Genomic DNA, 23,646 nt, shown 5'->3' with positions numbered 1-23,646 from the left:
AGCGAGCACTCAACAGTGCTTGTCAGAGCCAGGGTCTCAAGCCAGCGAAGGGCACAATGGCTGGAACCCCGGGCTTAGCTGGGGACCCTCCTCCCCCAAGCAGGGGCTCCAGGTCACACGCCCCCCAGAGCTCCCACACCCCGCTCCACCCTGGCACTGGGAGGGGGGACCACCTGCCTCCCCCGCAGGGACCTGAGGCCCCTGGTCGGCAGCCCCGTCCTTCCCACACTGACTCGGGGCAGGCCCCTGTGACCCATGGGCGATGGCCACGTGTGGCTCCTGAGGCTCGATTATAAGTGCCTCGATTATAAGCCACCACCTTGCCCCCTGGGATCCCTCGACCTGGGGGAGCCAGCCACTGTGTCGGGAGCACCGCCCCGCACAGTGAGGGACAGGAGCCACACCCATGGGCCGCACGGCGGGTGAGCCAGCCTGGATGCAGGTCGCCTCACCTCGGGCGGGCCTCCCACCATGCAGCCCAGCTGTGACCGCGGCTCACCGGACGGCCCGGCCCGGCCACTCAGAGCTCCTGCCCCACCGACACCGAGAAAGGCCCGGCGATGATTGGCATTTCGGGCTGCCGAGTCCGGGACGACTTGTTCCACAGCGTCGTTGACCGGCGCACGGCTAATACGCTACAAAAGTCGTCATCATTTGAGTCACACGATTGTATTCCTGGACGTTCGGGAGGGACAGAAACGAAACGCCACCGTCACTGCTTCTTCCCACACCTGTGCTTCTCAGAGTCCGCTCCGCTTCCTGTTTGGAACGTGGTGCTTGTCTGCTTGCCCCGGTGGCATGGCCTGGGGCACGGGAGGCGTATTCGGGGTGACGCCAGGTGAGGGGGCGGCACGGGGGAGCCAACACACAGGGGCTCTCGTGCTTCTGGATGCCCCCACGACGGTTTGTCTGCAGACAGGAGGCTGGGGCGTGTGCCCGCTGGTGAGGCCCGTCCTGGGGCGTTAACGCCTTCGGGGCTCGGTGCACACCGGGCTCGGGCACCGTCAGGGTGGGGAGGGGCCACGTGTGCCACTGTGGCCGAAACGGCGGGGGTCGGGGGCGTGACGTGGCCACCAGGGCGTCGGCGGCGGGGGGCACGCTTCTTCTGTACGTACACCGTGCTCCTGCATGGAACTCCTGCTTTTGTCTGACTTCACATTGACCAACAAGTTCTTTCTTTGCTCGCGTTTGACCCTGGGGCTTGAGGATGACCTTTAGAGGACAGTCCTAAGAATGTTCACTGAGCACCTGCTCGGTGCCGGACGCACGAACCTGGCACTAACGAGCACTCTTATCCTCTGAGGTCGACACGATCACCATGGCCCCACTCTCTGGATGAGGAAACTGAGGCGAGGAGGGGTTAAAGCACACAGCCCGCTGGCAGAGGCTCAGAAGTGGAGGCCGCGGCCAGTGGCGCACCTGTTGCCCCCGTGACTGGCTCTCGGCCCCTCCTCGTGGCCCTGCTGCTTCTGGGGCCGGGGCTGTTGGACTGGAGGCCGCTTTCGGGAAATCCACTTAGCACTGACCTCATCTCTGTCCTCCTCGGAGCTAATCTGCTAATCCTGCCCGCCCCCAGCGGCCCCTGCACTGTCTGGATGTTCCTAATACCTTCTCCTCTGCCCGCCCCCTCCCTGGCCGGGGGAGGGGGGGTCTTCTCTGCTCTGCTTGGGGGGAGGGTGGTGGCAGGTCCAGTGACCAGGAGCTGGTGCGGATGGGATCTGTTCCGGGCACCACTCCTCAATCCCCGGGAGGATTCTGGCGGCTGGTGGCGTTCAGGCCTGGGGTCTGCCCCTGCCTTTCCCGTGCATGGTCATCACCTCTTCGGGCCGCGTGTTCTCCTGCATGAGAGGAGGTCAGTTCTGAGCACCTTCCCCGCTGTGAAGTCAGGATTCTTCCCCACTCTCCCTCTCGCCCGTGGACGGTTCCTTTTTCCCAGGACCTCAAACCTGGAGCGACCCTAGCTGTTTCCCATTGTTCTCTGCGTGAAGGCACTGAGGACAGGGAACCCCAGCTTTGTGGTTAAACAAGGGGAGGTCTGGACTAAGTCTACTTCTGACTTGCTGTGTGATCTTTGGAAGTTGCTTAACCCCTCTGTGCCTCATCCACAAAATAGGGGAACAACGGTCCCTACCTTGTGGGGCTGTGCGGGGATAAGCTGGTGAACTGAGATTCGAACTCAGGTCTGCAAGGCTCCGTCCTTTGTCCTCCTTCTGACTCTTAAGGAGGCATTGGGGGCCTCTGGGCACCGTCTGATCACCCCATCTATGAATGCGCACACATCTGTGCCGGACGCTGGTGTGAATCTTGGGGACACAGCTGGGGACACAGGTGAGGTCCTCACCCAGACCATGATCGGTGTTGTGTGTAACTGCTTGGTGGGGGGGGGGGGGGGGGAATCTCTGGCAGAGCTGAGTGAGGGGACGGCCAGTGGAGACTGAGCTCTCAGAGGAGATGACAGCTGAAAGGGACAAGATGTGAAGGGCAGCACCACAGGGGTGGCCTGGGGCAAGAGTTTCCATGCAGCAGGAGTAGCAAGTACAAAGGCCCTGGGGTGGGATGGACCCTGACTGTTGGGAGGAACAGCATGCAGGTGTTCCATGCTGTGGCAGCTTCGTGGCGAGTGGAGGGAGCCTAGAGGAGCAAGCCCTGGCCTAGTCGGATGGCCTTGGGATCAAGGTGCCACCATGAAGGATTCTGCATGGAGAGGGGAGGGCTCTCACTCTTGCGCCTTCCAGGGGTCACTGTGGCTGCTGGGGTGGGTGGTCGGAGGGGCATCCTCCCCAGGACGCGGAGATAGTACCAGAGCCAGCCTCCAACCTGGGAGGAGAGGCTGGGCTGAGGGTGGGGCTGGTGCATGGACCGGCATCAGGGGACCCTGGCGTTTCCACATCTACCTCTCTGGTGCCCTCTGTCCTGGGCCCTCTCCCCGTGCCACCACTGGCCTGGCCATGAGCTCCCTAGTTAGTGCTGATCCGGAAGGGGACTCCCTCACCAGTCCCCAGGGGGGCACCTTACAAATCTCCCCGGAGGCTGGCTGGTGGCCGAAATGGCACAGGCACCTGGCCGGCCCACGGGGCACAGAGAAACGGAGGAGGGTCGGGCCTCCACCAGCCCTTACAGAGGCAGCTGCCGCTTTCTGAGCAGCTCTGCGTGTGGGCCTGCCCTCGGGGCGCGAGGTCCCGGGGGGCCTGATGACTCCCTCCAGGAGCCCACCTTCAGGGCCCCCCCGGTCTGACCCCAATGCCGCCGCTGGGTGACTGCTATCTAGGCCCCATCCTCCCATCAACCCCGCCCGCGCGTCTGGTGCTCGGCACCTATGGACAAATGGAGACGTCGAGGCATCCGGAAGTTTCGTAAAACCCTTGGCCTCCAGACCCCTTCTCGGCCCCCGCGCACCTCGCCCTCTCCATCCTCACTCGGGATCCAACGGACCGTGACCACTCCAAGCGGCCAGGCAGTCCTTGCCTCAGCGGGCGGGCCCTGCCAGCAGCCAAGGTCAGACCCCGCCCCACCCACCCGCTCGCTCCCCATGGCCACGCCCCTTCCCATCCGGGCGGGGCTGCGGGGCGCGCGCGCGCGCGCGCGGCCGAGGCTTGGGGAGCGCTCTCATTGGGCCGTGCCAAGCACGTGACCTGACGCCCCGGCCCGCGCGCCCGGAGCCGGGGCCGCGCCTGCGCGCGCCGGTCCCGCGTGCACGCGCGCGCGCCCCTCCCTCCGCCCGTCGAGCCGGCGCCGGGACCGCCAGGTCAGTCTCCTCGGCGCGCGCTCGGGCGGGGGCGCGCGGCGCGGGCGCGTGGGGCCGTGGGCGCGCAGGCGGAGGGCGGCCGCCTCCTGCGCCGGCCGCGTCCTGGGGCCCCTCAGCCTGGCCTGGCGGCTGCTGCGGCGGGAACGCGGGCCTGGGCGCGGCCACGTGCAGGGGCTCCCGGGGCGCCCCCGGCCTGGCTGGAAGCGTTGACCTCGCTCCCGTCTCTGGGGGGCGGGTGACCCCTGTTCCGAGTTCATCCTCCCCCAAGTTCCGGCCCAGGATCTGGTTCTGCCCCACTCTCTGCCCAGTTTCTTCATCTGCATAGTCTGGGGGCACTTGGTCTCTAACGCTCTTGTCACCAGAACCCCATGGGCCTCCCTGTCCTCGGGTAGGACCGGGATGGCAGCGGATGTCGCGGGAGGTTGAGCTCCGGGGCCCGATACCCGGTCTGCGGCCCCGCTCAGACCCTTACGGGGGCTGGTAGCCTGGCGGCGCCTCCCTCTCCCGGCGGCGGTCCAGCTGCAGAACCAGGTCGGCCGCCTTATCCCAGGTGCCACAGGGATTAAACAGGTGGCTCTCCACGTGGCCCCTGGGCTCTGCTGGACAGCTGGCGGTTGGGATGGGTGGCACACGCTCAGCTCCAAGCCGTCAGAGCGCTTCCGCTGTGTGGTCCGGTGACCTCTGCGGCTGGCGCCTGGCGGCTGAGGTGAGGCTGCCCATCTGGGCCGTGCTAGCAGGTCCGAGGGCGGCGTGGGGTCCAGACCAGCAGGTCACAGCCCACATGGGCACCCCGACCCTGGCGGTTAGGCATGCGCTGCCCCTCCTGCCCTGGCCCAAGCGCTCTGTGGGTTCTGGGCGTCAGCGTGGGGTGTGGGCTCCAGGGGGTCCGGCACCTGCGCAGCAGCGTGGGGGTGCGGACCAGACGCGGTCAATGGAGGATGCCTGCGGTCTTGCCCAGAGGCCTCTTCAAAGCTCTGTGCTTGCCCCGCGCTTCACTGACCTCAAACCCTCCTGTGAGGGAGGTTCTTCACCCCATTTCTCAGATGGGGAGGCTGAGGCCCAGCGAGGTGGAGTCGGGCCCACCTCACCCGTAGATCTAAACGGAGCCTTGGTTTTCCCGTCTGTGAAGTGGGTGCCGTGTGGCTCACCCTGCAGGCTGCCGTGAGGAGTAAATGGGAGAGGCCCTGAGCCCAGGGCCTAACCTGAGGCAGGCACGGGGGTCTCTCCGCTGCTCCCCAGGCCACCCCCGCTGCAGCTCTTCAGGGACGGAGGCTGCCCTGACCACGTGGCGGTCCCAGGCTGCTCCTCAAAGGCCCCTGTGCGGAGCTGGTCAGCCCTCAGCGCTCCCCACAGCGTCTGCCAAGCGCTTCCCCTGTGCCGGGCCCCCTGCTGGAATCAGAGGCGGGTGATGGGGTCGTGGGGGGTTGGGCGGGTCGTGGGCCTCCCCCTTGCCCCAGGTGGCCAGTGTGGTGGGAGAAGATGCCGATGGTGGTCAGGTGGGACCCCCAGGCCGTCTCCTAGGCTTACTGGCTCCTCCTTGCCCTTGCTCGCCTCCAGGACACCTTCCCTGACCGCCAGGATGAGGCTGGGGCCCCAGCTAGTCACCCCTGTCTCCTCAGTGCCAGCTTAGGCCCTGGCGGGGGGGGGGGGGGGGGGCGGCCGATGTCGTCCGCAGCGTGGGCATGGTGGACAGCAGGAAAGCCGGGTGGGCGGGCCCCTTTCTTAGACAAGCGGATGGTTTGGAAGGCGAGGGGGTCCTGGAGGTGCCACGGGTGGGGGGGCCTCAGGATGACCTCAGGGCGCCGGGCGGGGTGTGCTGGGAAGTGCTCATCAAAGCGCTGCCTTGAAGCATTAGCCAGCTTGACTTCATGCCCTTGTTGGGAAGAGGAGGACACTGTCGGCTCCGAGCTGGTGTGAGCCCACCCTGCCCCCCACTGGGGTGGGTGGGGGTCCGCAGACACACAGCGTCTGTGCTAGCGATCTTCCTGGGGGCTCACATCCAGATGGGGCCCCTGCTGCCTCGCCGGCTGGCAGACCCTAGCAAAAGAGGGGGGCAAGCAGAAAGGGCACTGGCCTCTCCAGGCAACATTTGGCTGGAGCTGGCAGGGCTGTGGTGGCCAGGGACCGGTGGGCATGTCCCCCAAGACCTTGCCCTGCCTTTGTGACCCAGAGGCTCCAAACCTCACGGTAGGCTGTAAGCAGGTGATGCGCTGGGGTTTCTCACCTCTGGCCGGCCCTGCCCTGTGCCCTCCATCCGGGACGGGACAGCCTCCCCACCAGCTGCCTGGCTGTCCCACCTCCACCTGGACCCCCTCGCCGTCGCCCGCTCTGTTTAGTCCCCGGCGCCCCTTGCCGCCCCCGGGGCCTTTCCTCAGTCAGGAAGTTCTGGCGAGATTTCGAGTTTCTCGCCAGATACCTAATGCCTCACCCCTCAGTTTCTGCGCCTGTAAAATGGGAACAGCGAGGTGTGAGGTCAGTCACATGGGCGGACGCTGCCCTGGTGCTCGGAAGGTGTGCAGAAAACGCAACTTCCCTCCTTCCAGCCTGGGCTGTCGCCGTGGCACTGTGGCTCCTTGTTGGGGGCAGGGAGGGTTCCTAGCATGTGGGCGGTGGTCCTCAGTGGGGCCGGCACCTTCCGGGTCGTAAGGTGGTTTGGAATCTGGCTCCAAGCAGCCAGTCAGGCATTCCTTTCTCACTGTGCCAGCAAACTTGAGAGCCTACTGTGTGCCAGGCCCTGGTGAGCTGTGCTGCGACTGCCCTAGGGCCAGCAGTGAGTCGGGAGGAGGGAGACGCACCAAGAGCTCGCACACACGCTGGGTGCAGATCACTTCTGGTGACAAACGCGCTGGGGAGAAACGGGATAGGGTTGGGGGCTAGCAGGTGGCGGGGAGGGCGGCCCAGGCTGGGCTGGTGTGGCTGTGCTGGGCCTCGTCATACACTTCCTCGCTTGGGACGGCGATGCGGCGTAGCCGATGGGGCTGTGGGTGCTGCCAGACGTGTGTCCAGGAGCTACTCTGCCAGGTACCGAGGGCGGGGCTTGGAACAGAGGCGGCCCTGCTCTGGCGGCCCCCGCCCTCAGCGTCGGGTGTTCAGGTGGGTGGGGGGGGGAGGGCTGCGGGGCCCGCTGGGGGCCCACGGCTCAGCCTCTCCACCTGCTGTTTTCCCGACCAGGAAGCTGGGCCTAGGGGGACTCCGAAGGCCAGAGGGAGTGAGCACAGATTCCTTTGTGCAGAACGTGGCTCTGTCCACGTCCCCACGGACCAGAGTGTCTTCCTCTACCGCCACTGTGGGAGGCAGGCGTAACAGCCCAGCTGATAGGTGGGGAAACCGAGGCTCAGAGAAGGCAGTTGCCGGGGCATGCTGGGTGCCTGCTGTGTGCCAGGACCCCGTCCTGATCTACACCCGTGGCTATGGGAAGCAGTGTCCACCTGTCCTACAGCAAAAGGCCGAGGCTCAGCAAGGCTCCTCGCTTTCTGAGGTCACGTGGCCTTCGGGTGGCGGTGGCTGAAGGAGGGAGGCCCCTCTGTCTGACCCTGCGTCTAGCCTGGTGACCCCAGACCCTCGGTGGGCTGGGAGGTGTTCCTGTGGGGGGGCTGGAGGGCCGGCCCAGGTCAGGGTTGGTGGGCGGTGCCCGGCCAGGCCCAGCTCCCGCCGCAGTGACCTCTCTGCTACCTGGCTGTCCTGCCCTGGCCTGGGGCCCATCCCCGCCTCTGCCCAGGCCTCAGCCGGCCGCCCAGGAAACGGGAAGGCGAGAAGCTGAGTGCACGTCTCGACCCAGGCAGGTGTGGTGGGTCCTCTTGGATATGGGGGCTCAGTGGGCACGGAGGCGGCTGGAGCCTCTCCTCTCTGAGGCCACCGTCCGTGGGGACGGCTGGAGTTGCTCTGCAGCTTATCAGCCGTCAGCGCTGTGCCCTCACGCTCGCCCTACAGCCGTGGGTTCTCGGGCCTCCAGAGACACTGACCCCTGTGCGTCCTGGGCCTCCCGGCTGCCACCGGCACTGTGCTCCTCTCATGTGCCCAGCCCGAGCTCGGCTGTGTCCTACGTGGGATGAACTCAGTGTGCAGGACCCTGGAGACTCTTGCAGGCCATCAGGGAGGAGGGCCCTGTGTCCTGTGCTCAGGACCTGTCTGCTGGTGAGGGGCCGCGCCTGGAAGGTGGCTTCAAGGTCTCGCTCTCCTGCTGGGTGACCCTGGGGGTGGGCGTCATTGCCAGAGTCTCTGTTCTCGACCAGCAAATGAAGGCTGGACCAGATCAATGAAGGGGTGGAGCAGAGCCTGCAGGGGTGTGGCTTCCCTGAGGTATGGTCCTAGAAGGGGGAGCCTCAGGGGGACGGCTCCAACTGTAGGGAGCCTGGGGGGCTTGGGTGCACGGCTGGGGGCCGATGTGCTGGAACGGGGCTCCGAGCCAAGGATAGAGGGTCTCCCAGCCTCCAGGCGTGGCTGCCAGGGCACAGACGAGGACAGGTCATTGGCTGCATGGCTCTGGGCCAACTCTTCTCCTTTGGGGTCTCGGTTTCCCCCTCTGCAGACGGGGGGCTCTGACCTGCCGTCTCCAGCTCCTCTGTCCCCACAGCCCCCCCCCTGGGAGCTGCAGTCGTTCGTTCCCACGGCCTCCCTGGTCACAGAGACCCCGAAGCCAGGGCCGGCCCGGTCAGTGGGGGCGGGTGGACAGGCAGGCGGCCCTGCCCCGTCCGCTTCCCATGGGACTGGTGCTCCAGCCACTCTCCTGGCCCTGGGGCCCCTCTTGTGACTCAGGCTTCCTGGAAGAGGCGCGGGAGCGCACGGAGGATTCCCCGCCACCCCACCCGGGGCTCCTGCCTGCCAGCCCCGCCTGTCCCGTCACCGCCCCCGTGGCTGCAGGCGGTGGGCTCCACCTGGTCTACGTTCCTCCCTCCCCCAGAGGGTGCTCCTTTCTGCTGGCGCCCCTCCCCCCTCACCTGCTGGTGTGGGCACACTGGCCCCCCCTCACTCTCCTGCCTGGACCGGGGCCTGGGAATTGCCATGTGGGATTCAGGGGGTGCCTGGGGTTCCCCACAGTAACCTCACTGTCCCTTCCGCATGGCCCTCGGGAGCCCAGAGCCATGGTCCCGGCTCTGTCAGGTCTCTCTGGCTCACCCTGGGCCTGCCCCTGTGCTTCCTGGGCCTCAGTTTTCTTGTCTGGAGAATGGGGACGCACCATGGACCTCGCGGCAGACTGGGTGGGAGGTCAGGCCAGAGACGGCAGCCTCGGTGGTGAAGCTTCGGCCGGCAGGCCAGGCTGCCGCCTCCAGCCCTGCGTCTGCTCCGTGTCACCAGGCTCTCGTCTACCCTCGCCGGGGGCCCGTGACCTCGGGAGGCGAAGCCCAGGTGACTTGGCTTCTTTATGTGTCCTGTGGTGCTCTTGGGCCTTGGGGGGCAGAGGCGGCATCTACTGCCCCAGGGGCTCACGTTGCTGGGTGGGGGGCGGGAGGGCGGCTCTCAAACGGTGCTCTCGTAGGTCGTTACGGTTTAATCCAGATTTAGTGGTGGTTCTTAGAAAACTTCAAACAGCCCAGGCAATTATAACCACTGTGGGCGCTGGGTGTGCTGGCTTCCCGGGAACAGGCTGCCCGCATGCATTCCGCATTTCACTGGAAATTTCCCTTACTGTCGACCGTGGATCTCTCCGGAGGCAGCCGTGGACCCTGGCCCCTGGGTGTGGACGGACCCCTGTTGATTATTCAGTACCCGCCCCATGATCTCCATCTTGGCTGCTGGGTAGTCGGATGGGCAGCGCAGCTTACTGGCTTGGCCCGGCCTCTGCCTCCCCGTGCCTCTCAAGGGGCCGCCAGGCCTGCACTGGCCCCTGCCGGGGGTTGGGGGGAGTTAGAGAGAGGTGGTGCGGAGAGGGAGAGACCAGGGGTGGGCAAGACCCCTAGGAGACGGCAATCTCTTTCCCAGAGTGTGTGGCCCTCAGACTTTGAGGAAGTCAGGGCGGCCTTCTGGGAGGAGGAGGCGCCTGGCCTGGGCTTGAGGGTTGTGGGCACCACAGTAGAGGGAGGGGCTCCCGAGGCTTAGGGCCCGAGTTAACAGTGTCACTGCGGCAGCTCCTGGGTCAGCCCGCTCGGGGCGGTGGGTCGGGGAACGGGCAGGGATGGAAGGCAGGTGCGTCGTGCCCAGCGCTCCGTCGGCCGGGCTTGTGTGGTCCTCGCCGAGTGGCCTGGAGCCAGGACTGTCGGCCCCTCCTTTACAGGTGTGCGTGGGGAGGGGGGAGCGGACCCCATCGCAGCACAGCCATCAGCCCGTCCTGCCTGGCACGCCCTCCCCTCTCTGGTCTCAGTTTTCCCCGTCTCTGGAGTGGGGCTGAATGACCTGCCCCAGCCGTTGGGGGGGGAGCCTGATAAAGAAAGGGCATCCAGTGAGCAGAGAGGAGGTCTTGCTTCTGGCCTTTGGCCTGACTCGTCCTTCTGTGCCTCAGCTTCCCCCTCTGTAAATGGGGGCGGGAAGCACTTTTGTGGAGATGTCGGGAAGCGAAAGAGGGGCAGTGGGTGCGGGCAGCCTGAGCCGCGTAGCGTGTGCCCCGCCGATGGGTGATGCGGATCCCCCACCGGCTCTTCCGTGACCTCGGCGACTGGGACGTTCCCACGGCCGGGCAGCCACAGGAAGCCATCTGGAGGCCTTGTTTACCCTCCCCCGGCCGCCCTGGCAGGAAGTCACCGGAAGGGCTGTCCCGAGGGGCCCCCAGGCCTGTGAGGACAGCCGGTGGCCGGGGGTCCCCAGCGGGGCACAGAGGACTGACGGGGCGGAGCTGGGTGCTCCAGGGCCCCCTGTGGCGCGTGGGCTGGAGTGTGGATGGAGATGTTCATCGAGTGTGTGCATCTGTACGTCTAGCCTGGTGGCTACCCCTTCCCTGGCGTGGCTGTGGCCCGTGAAGTCACAGCCTCAGCCCCGGGTGGCCTGCGTGATGGTCCGGGAGGGGTGGGGTCCAGGGAGCCGGAGGAGGGGCCCCTAACGCAGGGGGCAGGGGCCAGAGGCGAGCCCTCGAGGCAGCTGAGGGTCCGGGAGGAGGTGTGTAGGGGAAGGGGGCCGGGAGACGGTGCAGGTGGAGGCTGTGGCCTCTGACGGGGCTGCTGAGGGCGAGGGCGTTGGGGTGACGTAGAGAGGTAGGCGGGGCCTGGGGGCACGGATAGTGACGAGGGGTGGTCGTGGCCCAGAGACCCTCGTCCCTCCACCCCCCTCCCCTACACCACCCTCAGCTCACCCTGCAGCAGGGTCAGGGCCTGGGCCTCTGCCCCTCGGGACGTGCCCAGCTGCCCTGGCATTTGCAGCCCCGATGCCCACCGACTGGCCTGAGCGTGGCTGGCTGGGCCTGGAGACAGTTCCCACGGACATTGCCAGCTGGGCTCGCCCGACCCGAGGAAGGACGCTGACCCCAGCAGGGCCTTGGCTGCTTTGTGCCTGCCCGGCCTCCCGCCTTCAGAAGGAGCCTGGTGGGCCCGGGGGTCAGACGGCCCTGCCTGGCCAGCCGTGGGGAGCCAAGGAGCACCCCCGCCTGGCTTCTTCCTGTCCTCCCTCCACTTTCTCCTCCCCTCCCTCCGAGTTCTCACTGCTTTCCCTGCCCTGTCCCCGCCTCCCCCACTTTGGAAGGCTCTGTCGCAGGGTCCTTATGGGCAGAGCCCTCCCCGAGAGTGTGCTGGGGTTTTGGGGGCAGGGTGAGTGTCTCCCCCACCCTTCCCGTGCGGAAGCGAGCGTGAGAACCAGGGCTTTGGGCGGGATCCGGGACCGGGGAGCACGCTGCCGGGGGGCGGGGGGGGGTGTGTGTCCACCAGCCAGTCCTGGGTGAGACTGGATGTTCCAGAGGCGTCCCTGGGCTGAGGACGGGCAGCCGTGGGCCTGTCCCAGGAGGGTCACTGGCTGCTGCCGAGTGCCCGCTGCGTGCCAGGCCGACTCGTCTGTAACCCGGCACACAGCTGCCCCTGAGGTGTGGGTACCCCGTTTGCAGAGCCTGGGCCGACCCCAGGTCTGAGCGGCGGTGGCCTTGCCCCCTGCCTTGTCACGAGACACCAAGATCATCAGGACGGGAAGGGAGGAAGGGTGCTGTCTGTAAAAGATGGTTGCCGCGTGCGTGAGCAGGTGTGAGGGAGGCGGTGGCTGGTTCCCTGGGCCTCCTTGAGAGGCTGAGATGGTGGCAGAAGCCTGGAGGGGCGCCGGGGGCTCTGGGCCAGGAATCCAGAGCCTGGGGAGGCTGGTCTCGGGACAGTGGCTAGCCTCAGCTCCCCACTCTGCTTTCTCCTGGGTGCAGCGCGCTCTGTAGATGGTGCGGGACAAGGCGGGGCCCTCCACCCGCCTCCGCTGCGGCGAGGGGGTCTGCGTGGCGGCTGGATGGAGGAGAGGAGATTCTCAGTGTGTTGGGGGGTCCGGTTGGGCAGCGGCTCCTTGGCAGCTGAGAGCCCCCTTCCTCTCTTGCTGTTGCTGGGGCCGTGACTGGTGGGCTCCCCGCCCCCGGGGTCACCGCCTGGTCGCTGTGGCCAACTTTACTGTCATGCCGGGGATCGAGCTCTTCTCCCCATGAGTGCCCCTGGACCCAGAGCCCAGCCATGGCATCTGCTAGGTGCTCCTAAGGGTCCATGAGCTGGTGAGTGGGCCTCCAAGGAGGGGGGTTTGGACAGATGGAACCAGGGAGGAGTCCTAGGTAGCTGGCAAAGGCCTGGAGAGACAGCATGGGGTGGTGTGGGGGCAAAGAGTGCTCCCGGCACGGGGCACAGTGAGGGCAAAGGGCCGGAAGCAGGACCACGCATGGAGGCTGTGTGTCTCCAGAAGGGCAGGAAGGCAGGTGGGGCTGGAGCGGAGGGGGAGGAGAGTGGGGGAGGGCAGCCCAGCGGTAGGGCCTTCAGGGCGGGGAGGCTTGGCTTTTTCCTTCCCAGTGGTGTGCCTGCCACTGAGGGCTTCCGCCCTGGAGGATGGGGTCAGCCTGGGTGCTGCCAGGTAGGGGGTGGGGGGTGGGGCGGGGGTACCCAGGACGCCAGGTAGGGGGTGGGGGGTGGGGCGGGGGTACCCAGGACGCCAGGTAGGGGTGGGGGGTGGGGCGGGGGTACCCAGGATGCCAGGTAGGGGGTGGGGGGGGGGGCGGGGGTACCCAGGACGCCAGGTAGGGGGTGGGGGGGTGGGGCGGGGGTACCCAGGACGCCAGGTAGGGGTGGGGGGTGGGGCGGGGGTACCCAGGACGCCAGGTAGGGGTGGGGGGTGGGGCGGGGGTACCCAGGACGCCAGGTAGGGGGTGGGGGGGGGGGGCGGGGGTACCCAGGACGCCAGGTAGGGGGTGGGGGGTGGGGCGGGGGTACCCACGACGCCAGGGTGGGGACTAGCTCTGGGCACACACTCCCCAAACTCTCAGTGACCTCAGGTGGCCCGGGCACTGCTGTCTCACCTGTCACCATCCATGGGGACTCTCCTGCTCCACATTGGGGATTCTGGGGACTTTCTGTTTCCTCACCCGGTGCTTGATTCTGTGACACACCTCGATCTGGGCTTGCAGAGACCTGCCCGTGCCCTGCAGCGATTCTGAGAACCGGGGTCCCCCGAGCCTGCCTTCCCTGGGGAGCAGTTCCCTGCGGTGTCCCCTGAAGCCTGGCTCACCTTTCTGCCCCCTGCCTTTTCCTGCCTCCTGGCCTTTACTCAAGCTGTGCCTGGACACCCCGCCCTTTGCCCTTCTCAGGGGGATCTCTTGAGACGAAAGAGGGACAGTGTGTCCTTCCGTGTCCCGCAGGCCACCTGGTCCGGTTCTCCAGGGATGCCTGCACCTGCTGCTGGTGCCCGCATGTGGCCTGGACTCTGGGCAGTCACAGGTGCACGTGCAGATTTGTGTCTGACAGAGAAGGTGGCCCCTGTGGTGTCACCCCTTACAGCATCACTCGTCTTGCTCTCCTGCCCTCTACCGGTGCTCCGTCACCACGGGCTGGGAGCACTCGGGGCCCCGGACCCTCCTCGGAACCGGCTTTGCCCCCTGCCGGCTCCCTGGCAAACGAATGAATCCTTGACCTGTGCTCACTCTACGTGTGCTGGTTGTGTTTGGAACTTCTAAAGTTGCTTTGACAACTGTCCTTTTTATTTTATTTGTTTTAAAGATTATTTATTTTTGAAGGAGAGACAGGGCGTGCAAGCAGACAGGGGAGGGGCAGAGAGAGAGAGAGAGAGAGAGACAGAATCCCAAGCAGGCTCCGTGCTGTCAGCGCATGGAACCTGACTTGGGGCTCAACCTCACGAGCTGTGAGATCGTGACCCGAGCTGAAATCAAGAGTCGGAGGCTCGACTGAGTGAGCCACCCAGGCGCCCCTCTTTCCCATCCTTGAAGGCCAGCCCCGCCCGGCCTAGAACCCTGGAGGCCCCTCGCTTACCTGCCCGGCTGCCGGGACCTCCGTCCCTCCCTGGCCTGCCCGGTGCCCTCGGCAGCCTGGTGCACCCGAGGAGCCCGGGAAGGGGCTGACCAGGTGCTCCCACCCCGTGTGGCGACGCCCACACTCCCGCTCCAGTGTGGGATCTCGGAAGAATGGACGCCTGTGGGTGTTTGTCGACCGGCCCCCGGGTCGTGTCCCGCACTGCTCCTGCTGTGCGCCGTCCCTGCGGGCGAAATGAGAACAGAACTGGAGGTGACCCGGATGCCGGTCCGCTGAGCACAGAAAAGCAGAGCGTGGTCTCCACATGGCGTAGAGATTCTCAGCCACGATGAGGGTGAAGTCCTGACCCGATGACAGCACGCACGCCCCTAGAAAGCATCGTGCTGAGCGAACGGGGCCAGAGGCCGGAGGCCACGCGGTGCCTGATGCCGCTTATGTGAAACGTGCGCCCGGGCAAATCCGCGGGCGTGCGATCCCGGGCACCGGACTGGCTGCCAGGGGCGGGCGGCAGGAGATTGGGGCCGGGCTGCGACGGGTGTGGGGCCACCTGTTGGGGTGACGGAAATGCCCTGGAGTCAGGCGGCCGTGGTGGCTACGCAGCACCATGGACATGTTAGAAGACGCCGAGTAGACAAGTAGCGAAACGGCACGTGTGGCGTTCCGTGAATTTTATCTCGGGAAACAAATGTAACCAGCTCCCTGCCCCGCAGAGTCTGGCCTGAGCGGGTTCTCAGCTAAAGTCTGCAAAATAGGATTAGCCCGGCTCGGCCCCAGGGCGGCCAGCGCGCAGGGACTTCATTAGCGCTTGGAGGGGAGAGTGACGACGGGACGCCCGCGGGTGCTGGGCCGTGGCGGGACTCAACGAGTTTGGGGAAGCAGGGTCGAGCCGCCCTCCTCCTGCCTGAGCACGGTGCCCGGCATCGGTGAGTCTGGCTGAGAGCGCGAAGTAGGCGGCTCGCAGACAGGTCTGTGTTGTCGTGGGGTCTCCTGCCCTCCCTCCTCCGTCTCCTACCACTGCGGGTCCGCAAAACCCCGGGGCGGCCGTGCACAGGGGGGTGGGGCTGCGGGGCCAGCCGGCCCAGCACCTCGGGCCCGTGCCCTGTAGGGGGGCTCACAGAGCTGCTGAGGGGTCAGGCGAAGCCGAGTGGGCACGGGCTTTGTGCCCTCAGAAGTGCGTCCCTTGCCCCCTTCTGTCCCTGTACGCTTGGCTGGGTCCAGCGAGGAAGGGGCTGCCGTGCCTGTTCACTCAGCCGCCTCTGGGCACTCCCGCCTGATGTGAAGAAGGGGCAGCCCTGGGGAAAGCGGGGGGCGGCGGTGGAGGGGGGGGAGCCGGCAGTGCCGTGCCAAGTACGGGTCTGCCTGCTGGCCTGGTGATGCGGCCCGACCTCCTGCTGCCCCTGCTGTGCCCACAGCGGTGACCAGAGCTGCCCAAGGGAGCCAGGGTCTGGTGAGGATGCTGGGCCGGAAGTTGCATCAGCCTCTCATTCATTGCTGGGGGGGTGTGGGGCTTCTGGCTCCCCATGGGGGGCCCTCGAGGCCCCAGAGAAGAGGGGTTTCCCTTGGGTCATTCTGCTGTGACGGTTCCCCACTGTGTCCTCTGGGAGCTGGACAGTGCAGGTGACCGGGTCCTGATGCCCAGCGCCCTGGGACGTGCCTTCTCTCTGGGAAGGCAGCTCGGATGGCGTGGGTGGGGCTGCGGGGGGGGCGGGGGGCGACAGGGGCAGCAGTGGGGGCGGCATGGCTGAGTGCCTAGTGGGTGCCTGTAGGGTGCCTCCCCTCCTGTGGCCGGCACCTCCTCGCTGCCCTCTCAGGCTGGGCATCCCGCCTTGCTGCCCTCACGGCGGCCGATGTCTGCGGGCAGGAGCCGATCCCGCCACCCTCAGGTCGCCACGCATGACCAACACGGGGACGCCGGGGCAGGAGACTGGGGGGTGGTGGCCGGTGTGGCCCGGCCCGGGCTCTGCCTCCGTCCCTGCGTGGTGGTCCTTCCACTGACAACCAGCCGGGCTAGAGATGGTCCAAGCCACATAAGATGAGCAGGAGGCAGGGAGGCCGGGCCAGGAGGCTCTCCTACCTTCGCGGCTGGGAGGCTGGAGCCTGGGCCTGGGCCGAGGTGGGGTTGTATGAGGTGCTCTCGCTGCTAGTGCGTGGTGTCAGAAATGTTCTGGAAGCGTGCCACTGGCTGTGCCCCTCCAGATCACTACGTCTCTAGAGGAATACGGGCTCCGGGACATTCTGCGGGGAAGAAGCCCTCGGTGTCCCCAGCATCGCCATCTTGAACGCGGGTTCTCCTGCGGGGCTCAGAGTCCCGTCAGAGCCCGTGGGGGTATCTGGCACAGCAGAAACATTCAAGGGATCCAGACGAGGCTGCTTGGAAGGGAGGTGTCCTTCCAGACCCCAGGAGGACAGCCATTTGCAGCTGCAGCGAACCCATTTTACAGATGATCAAATGGAAGCACAGAGAGGTTGAGGGATGTGCTCAGGGTCACACAGCTTGCGATGGGGGAGCCAGGATGGGAACCAGGCCAGACTCCCAAGCCGTTCACACCCTGGGAATAGTGGTCACAGCCTGAACAAGAACGTGGGCAGAACCTCACCTGGGTCGGGCTGATGGGAGGGAGCTGTCCCCTCCCCTGGGCCCCTGGAGGCCCTGCCTGGCCTGGGTTTGAGGGGGAGCTCCACTTCAGAGTCTCACGGCCTCTCTGGGCCTCAGGTTCCCGGTGGTTGGATGGTCACTGGCACCCGCAAGGCCGTGACCTGTAGAGGGTAGACGGAGTCTCGGGTTGGAGGCCGTGCGTGGCGGGCGTAGTGCTGGCGTCTCTGGGGTGTAGGCTGCACCGCGTGGGGTTCCAGCCGCTGAAGGGCAGGAAGCAGTGCCCCTCCTGCTGTTTCAGAGATGGGACACGGTTCTTTGTCCAGCCCGGGGCTTGGGGTGGCCGTGATGGCCTGGAAATGCCAATGGAGCCAACTGACATGCTAATGACGCCGGACGGGCTTCTGGAAAGGGAGAGGGGGCTCAGAGAGGGAAGGTGGCAGCTCAGGGGGGACCCGTGGGTCCCTCTGCTGTGTGTCCTGGGTGCAGCGGCCCGCCCCTCTCTGGTCCTTGGGGGGCGCCAGCGGTGGGGGGTGGCCCGTGTCTCACTGCCAGGCCGGCCCAGAAATAGCCGTGACCTTCCGCACCCAGCTTGGCAACGCCTGGGGCCGAGGGGCCTACGTGCGCCCGGCTGAGTCCTCACAGGGCGGTGGGGCCGGTTATTTTGGACGTGGCCTCCCGAGGCCAGGTCAGAGCTCTTTCCCGTGGCTCCCGAAGGCCCCTCTGACGCGCGTCAACCAGGGCCTTGGCCGGCAGCCCTGGCTACCTCCAAGATCTGGCGCCCCCTTCCTGCCCGCCTGACCCCCAGCGACCCCGGGTGCTGGGTGGGGGCAGGGCGGGGATCCCAGGGATGAAGCAGACGCTGGGTGACGAGGCTTCCTGGAGCCCTGGCCTCAGTTGGAGGGCTGGGCCTCGGTTTCCCCATCAGGGGTTGTTTTAAGGAGAAAATACATAGAAAGTGTCCACCCAGGGCTGGCTCTGAATCCTGGCTCAGCCCCCTCATAGTTGTGTGGCTTCAGGCAAGTCACTGACTGCGTGGCCAGCGTACTTATCCATAAAATGGGGCCTCAATGCACTTATCCGTAAAACGGGGTGATGGGTGCCTCCAGGACTGCTCTGAGGATGAATGTGGGCCAGGGCCCGCGCTGAGAGCGTCGTGTGAGGCTATGACATGGCAGAGTCCCCGGGCCTTCCCCATGTTGCCCTGGCGGATACTGGGCTTATCCCTGGGATGTGCCAGGAGTGGCGATGGCCCGCGGACCTGGGTTCCAGCTGGGCCACAGTCTCCTCTTCTGTGACACGGGCCGAGTGTGATGGCTGCTTCTGGCCAGGCTGCTGTGTGCGGTGGTGAGAAATGGCCACCACACCGTGCTGCCCCGAGGTCCGGTCACGCCGGGTCACCACTGCAGACAGTGTCCTGCCACGGGTACACGGTGCTGGATGGGCACGGGGGATCGGCTGCTCTGTGGGCAGAGCCCCTCCCCTGCGGGTGCTGGGCTGGCGTCTGATCCTGCTTCCCAGTTGGGATTGGGGTGCGCCGGGTGCAGCAGAGAGGGGCGCACCGTCTGCGTATGCTGAGGGGCCCCTCCCCCGGTCTGCTCACCACCCTCGGGGGCCCTGTCCTCGCACCGTCGGTCCTGGGCCCGAGGGGAACCCAGCGCGGCTCCTCCGTGGAGAGGGGCCAGGGCCCGTGGCCCTGCTTGATTCAGGCGGGCAGCCCCGGGCCCTGCCCTCCAGGCCGTGTGACAACTCCACGGGCACCCGGGGGGATGGCACCCGGAGGGTGGGCCCCTCAGGGGGCAGTCCTTGTTCCCCTACCTTGTGAAGGTCTGCTATTTCCACTTTGTGCTGATGACTCAAAAGGCCCAGAGAGGGGAGGAGATGGGCCCAGGGGCACACAGCAGCCACAGGGAGGGATTCCTCAGTTGCCAGGGGCGTCTTAGCCTCCTACCAGCTGAGGACCCCCGGGGGACCTCCAGCTGGGGACTTGCCCAGCAGCCTCCTGTGTGAGGTCACATTGACCTCGAGGGCCACGACACCCACCCCAGTTCTCAGAGGACCCCAGCTCCCTTTTGCCTGTCGAGCGTCCTGTGTGTGTGTGTGGCACGGGAGGAGCTGGGGTCTACCTGGTGGACTGGGGAGGCCCTGAGCTCTCAGGACGGCAGGGTTGGGGACCTCCGCATTCCTGGCAGGGGCTTGACCTGGGGCCTGGAGGGTGCAGGGGCGTCTCAGGGGCCATTGGCTCCTAGTGGACCCATGAAGCACCATGCCCCTCTGGGACGCCATCCCCGTTCTGGGCACCGGCCCTTGGGGACCTTGGGGACTTGGTGGCATGGTGCCGGGAGTCAGTGCCAGCCCAGGGGGAAGGCACTGGGGACTGTGGGTGCAGCTAGGGCGGGCTTTCCGAGCTTTTCCTCCTGTTAGAATCCTGAGGCTTAGGAATTCCCAAGCGGACACCCTGTGCTCCAGAACCGTGGGCCGTGGGCTGGCGGGCAACCAGGCCTCTGGGACCGAGGGCAGGGGTGCTGGGGGCAGGGGGTGCAGCCGGGCCCGCACACACTGCTTCCAGCCACCCGGGGTCAGCCCGGCCTCGTGTGCTGATGCAGACGGCGGGGCCCCGGAGGGGGAGGCGGAGCCCGGAAATTTTGGAAACACGGATGAGTCCAGCCGTGTCCGTTCCAGGACAGGTGGGCTGGGACCTGGGGAGGGGCAGTGATGGCCCAGGGCCCACGGTGGGGGCTCCAGCCCTGCGAGTACAAAGGTGGGACACCGGGTCTCAGGAGGGTGGACCCCCTACCTCTGTGTGGAGGCCCCGGGCAGGGAGACCCTTGTGGTCTGACTTCCAGCCTGGGCAGAGTCCTCTGAGGCCCAGAGGAGGATGGAGCGTGGACCAGAGAGCATGGAGGGTGTGGAGGGCCACGGGGTGGGGTGGGGGGGGCATAGTGGCACAGGGCGACGGGGCCCCTCGTGGCACAAGCGAGTGTCCACGTGGACAGAGCTGCCGCCGGGCTCTCTGTTACACTGGGCGGAGGGAGGCGAGTTCGAGCAGTCCTGTCCGCTGTCCTGTCCGCTTGGCGGGCCGCATGGCCCACTTGTGTGCACTGATCCTTGGGCTCGTACCCCACCTTGGGCAGGTCCGAAGGGGACCAGTCGTGGCCCTGCCCTCCGGGGGCCCGGAGTGCTGGGACCTGGCCTGTGGGACTGGTCCAGACAGAGGGGAGGGGCCGGGAGGTGGAGAAAGGGCTGTGGGTGCAGGGGAGGTTGGTGCAGTGAGGTTGGGAGAGGCCAGAGGGAGAAGGGCAGCCAGGTGGAGGGGCAAAGGACGCAGGCCGGGTGTCGGGCGTGTGAGTCACAGCACCTGGCCGAGGCTGCAGGAGGCACAGTGAGGGGCAGTAGAGGCCGACGGGCTGGGAGGCTACGGCGGGCTTTGGGGCCTGGCCAAGGCCCTGGGGAACCTCGATGGGTCTGACGGAGCCTGGAGAGGGCCTCCATCTGGGGTGGGATGACTGCTGGGCAGGTGCCTGGTGGGAATTCGGGGCATGTGGATGGGGGGATGCCTGGGCAGGGGGTGGTGATGGCTGCGGGCCATCGGGGTGGCCGGGGGTAGCAGCCCCTCCGACAGCCAGGAATTACCCCCGCCGCTCACCTGGCAGGGAACAGGAGTTAGCCTGAGATGCCCCTCCCACCCCATCCAGGGTCTGGGGAGAGGGGGCAGAGCCCTGGTGGGAGCAGGGACAAGTGCCTCTGGCTGTCAGGGGCGGGGACAGCCCCTCCCTCTCTGGTGGGATTCCTGTTTCCTCAGGGCTCGTGCAGGGCCTGGGGGGTGGGGGCAGGCCTGGGCGGGATGAGCTAACCCACCGGCTTCCTCACTTCCTCGTGGAGGAGACTAGGACAACAGGAAGAACTGGGCACTGCGCTCGTGGGGGGGCGGGGGGCTCACGGGGGCTCTGGGTAAGCTGGGGCAGCTTTCTGGAGCCCCAGAGCAATCTGGGGAGGGCACTGGGGGGCTGCTTAGGTTGGGGGCAGCCCGTAGAGGGCCAGGCCGTTTCCGTGGGGGGGTGCTGGGGTGGCAGGGGTACAGTGAGCACCCCGTCAGGCAAGGGAAGCGACCTGGAACCCCCTTCCCAGCCTGCAGCAGGCAGTGGGGGAGACAGGCCAGAGACCTGGGAAGCCCCAGGCTGTCCCTCTGACCCTTCACTCCGCCAGCTGCCCGGCCTGGGACTCTCCTCTCAGCTGGCTCTGCGCCTACCCCTCCTGCCCCCTCCCTGTTCTGGCTGCCTTTGGATACAAGGCCCTGGGGACCGTCCTGCCTCCTGCAGGCCCCAGAGTCAGGCTCAGCGGGGGAGGGGGGCCCTCCTGCCCGCTTCCCGGGACCAGGGTTCTCGCCTCAACCTCAGACCCTCGTCCCAGCCCCACTCCCCTGCTGCCCGGCAGCCCTGGGAGGCGGGAGGAAGTATAGCAGGGGCCAAAGGCTGGGATCCTTCTGGGGCTGCCCCGGCCTGCCCCCGCCTCCCAACACAGTTTACCGGCCCATGATCTGGGGCCTTTGACGCGGGAGGGCGGGCAGCCAGGCGGGGATAAAGCTGGGCGGGGGCCCGGCGCCCCGGGACTCCAGGACCAGGAAGGCGGGTGAGTGTCCGTGCGCTCCCTGGCTCTGGGTCTCGTGGGGGTGGGAGGCGTGGAAGGTGGGGCTGGCGGGAGGCCTGGGTGTGGCTGCCCTTGGGACACACCTCAGAGAGGGTGCGGGGGCGGGGGGGGGGGGGGGGTCGGGTGGCCAGGGGTTCCCGGGCCTTTGCTTGCTCAGCTCGCCTGAGCCTCAGTGGTTTCCTCCAACAAATGGGGCCGGGGTGGCCCTGGTGATGGAACCTTCTCCTTCCAGACCGTGACGGAATGGACACTGTCCTTCCAAGCTCTTTGATAGTTCAGTGACCCCCGGCCAGTGGCACAGGGGAGGGTGGCCTACCCTCCTGGCCAGCTGCACTGTTGATGGGCGGTGGGGTCCAGCCTGGCTCTTCTGCCCGTGGGGTGGGGATATGCCGAGCCTCTCTGTGCCCGTGTCCTCTCTTGTTAGAGGTAGGGGCCACATCATTGGTGATCATTTATTGTTAGCAGGGCAGTGAAAGGAGGTGCTGTGGGGCCGGCCCGCCGGGCCCTCCAGCCAGCAGGTGGGACCTGTGGTTGGTTCGGCCCTAACTGAGAGGCTGATCTGACCAGACCGTCTCCAGCAGGTGCGGACCTGCACGCCACGTTCTCCTTTGACCCTTCCAGCGACTTGTGGGGCCATTTTAAACGCCCTTGTACAGAAGGGGTCCGTGGAGCTTCAGGGATGCAGGAACCCCTCCCCAGCGACTAAACGGAGGAGTTTACGGCCTATTCGGCCCTGAGAGTCCCTGGGCTCCGTCAGAAAGCAGGCTCCCGCCAGCGGTAACTGCCGTCTTACCATTCGTTGTCGGTAAGCGGCAGCTTGGATGGTCACTGGTTGTTACCTTGGGTTTGAGTGACCGCCTCGCCTCGAGGGTTTTGGAAGCATCCAGAGCTTTCCAGGTTGGTCGTAATTGTGAGCAAAGCACGAGTCTCTGGGCCCTAAGTTGAGGACCTGGTGGCTCTTCTGGGGCACGGTGGCGATTTTGGTGGCTGGGCCTCCTGGCATCTTCTTTGGCTGCTCTGAAGGCCTCGTGTACCCAGTACCCTGGGCCCCGCTCGGCACAGGTGAAGTTTGCAGGATTCATCCCGGGGGAGGGAAGAAGGAACCCGGTTCCAGGTTGCTCTGCTCCTCCTCCGCTTGGCCTCCGTGTACAATGGGGCCCACGGTCTTTGGCCTCAGGTGGGAGTGTGTGTGTGTGTGTGTGTGTGTGTGTGTGTGTGTGTGTGGAGAGGTGGGGGTGGTGGAGACTTGGGGCGTAAAATGGGTTCCAGAGCCGGCAACAGTGGCGGTGGGCACTCTTCTCCGGGGCTCCTGGAAGGGGGCTGCTGCGATGCGCATGGGGTGGTCCTGCATTTCTCCCAGAGGTGCTCGGCTCTGCTCACCTTTTCGGAGAGCCTCCCCCCAGTCTTGTTTCTGTCTGATGCCGTCCATCGCCTGCTTATTGTGTGTCCCCCTGATGGGGTTTTAGGGTGATGGGGGGGGTTCAGGGCTGACGGCCAAGAAAGAACTCTTGAGACGTCTTTGGTGCAAAAAGGTGGTTTTACGAAAGCATGCGACAGGACCTGTGGGCAGGAAGAGTTGCCCTGGGGTTGTGACAGGTGACTCATTATATACCCTCAGGTTGGGAGGGGTCGGGGATAGGGTAAGTCTCTAAAGAATTTTGGAAGCAAGGTTTCCAGGACCTTGAGGGTCTAGGACAATGCCGTTTATTACCGTTTAATAAAACCTCAGTCATGAGACCCTTCAGATGCATATCGGGGGCCATAAACCTGGAGTATGATTGCCAGCATACATCTTGGGGCAGTTGAGATAAAGGAAGTTGACTTACAAGGTCCTCGAGGTCAGGACAATGTTAAGCCAAGGTTCCCCTTTGTCCCGAGCAGAGTGTCATCATCGAGGCAACTGAGCTCCCAGAGGGAGGTCACCCTGCCTGTTTCAAGGACTTGTCAATGGGTCGTAGGCAGTAAGGGAACTTAGTTTTTCATTTGCCTTAGTTTCCCACATCTCCATGGCAAGCACTTAAGCCCCTTTCCTTTGTTCTTGGGCAGCTAGGAGTGTCTGAGGAATATCCCACCTAGGGGGTGCCAGCCTGTATTTTTCCCTCTGCCTGCCCCATGCTCCCTCATCACCCCCACTGATCTCAACCCCAGACAGTAGACCCCCAGAGGGTGGGGTCATGGAGGTTCATTCACCCCTGATTTCCACTCCCTGCCCCTGTGCTCTCAGCATAGGGCCTGGAACAGAGAGGGTGCTGGGTGTGTGCACGTAGGAATGAAAACTCAGTGGGGAAAACCCCAGCAGTGAAGGCATC

General features: G+C 65.9%; 1 protein-coding gene across 3 annotated transcripts in view; it reads left to right on the top strand.

The window, feature by feature from the left end:
- Positions 1-1,732: 1,732 nt before the first annotated feature.
- The window catches only part of PTP4A3 (protein tyrosine phosphatase 4A3), a 36,661-nt gene continuing 14,747 nt past the window's right edge, over positions 1,733-23,646 (top strand). Inside the window, exon 1 of one of the 3 annotated variants that reach the window (XM_086695662.1) lies at positions 1,733-1,852. The gene's annotated coding sequence lies outside the window, so the exon portion shown is untranslated. Of the gene's footprint in view, positions 1,853-3,631; positions 3,746-21,059; positions 21,320-23,646 lie in introns of those variants that run through there. The other 2 variants (XM_086695663.1, XM_086695664.1) reach the window with 2 other exon arrangements.

This window comes from Puma concolor, chromosome F2 (assembly GCF_028749965.1).
Source record: "Puma concolor isolate L17-30 chromosome F2, mPumCon1.1.hap2, whole genome shotgun sequence".
Classification (NCBI taxonomy): domain Eukaryota; kingdom Metazoa; phylum Chordata; class Mammalia; order Carnivora; family Felidae; genus Puma; species Puma concolor.
This window is presented reverse-complemented; position numbering and strand designations above follow the sequence as displayed.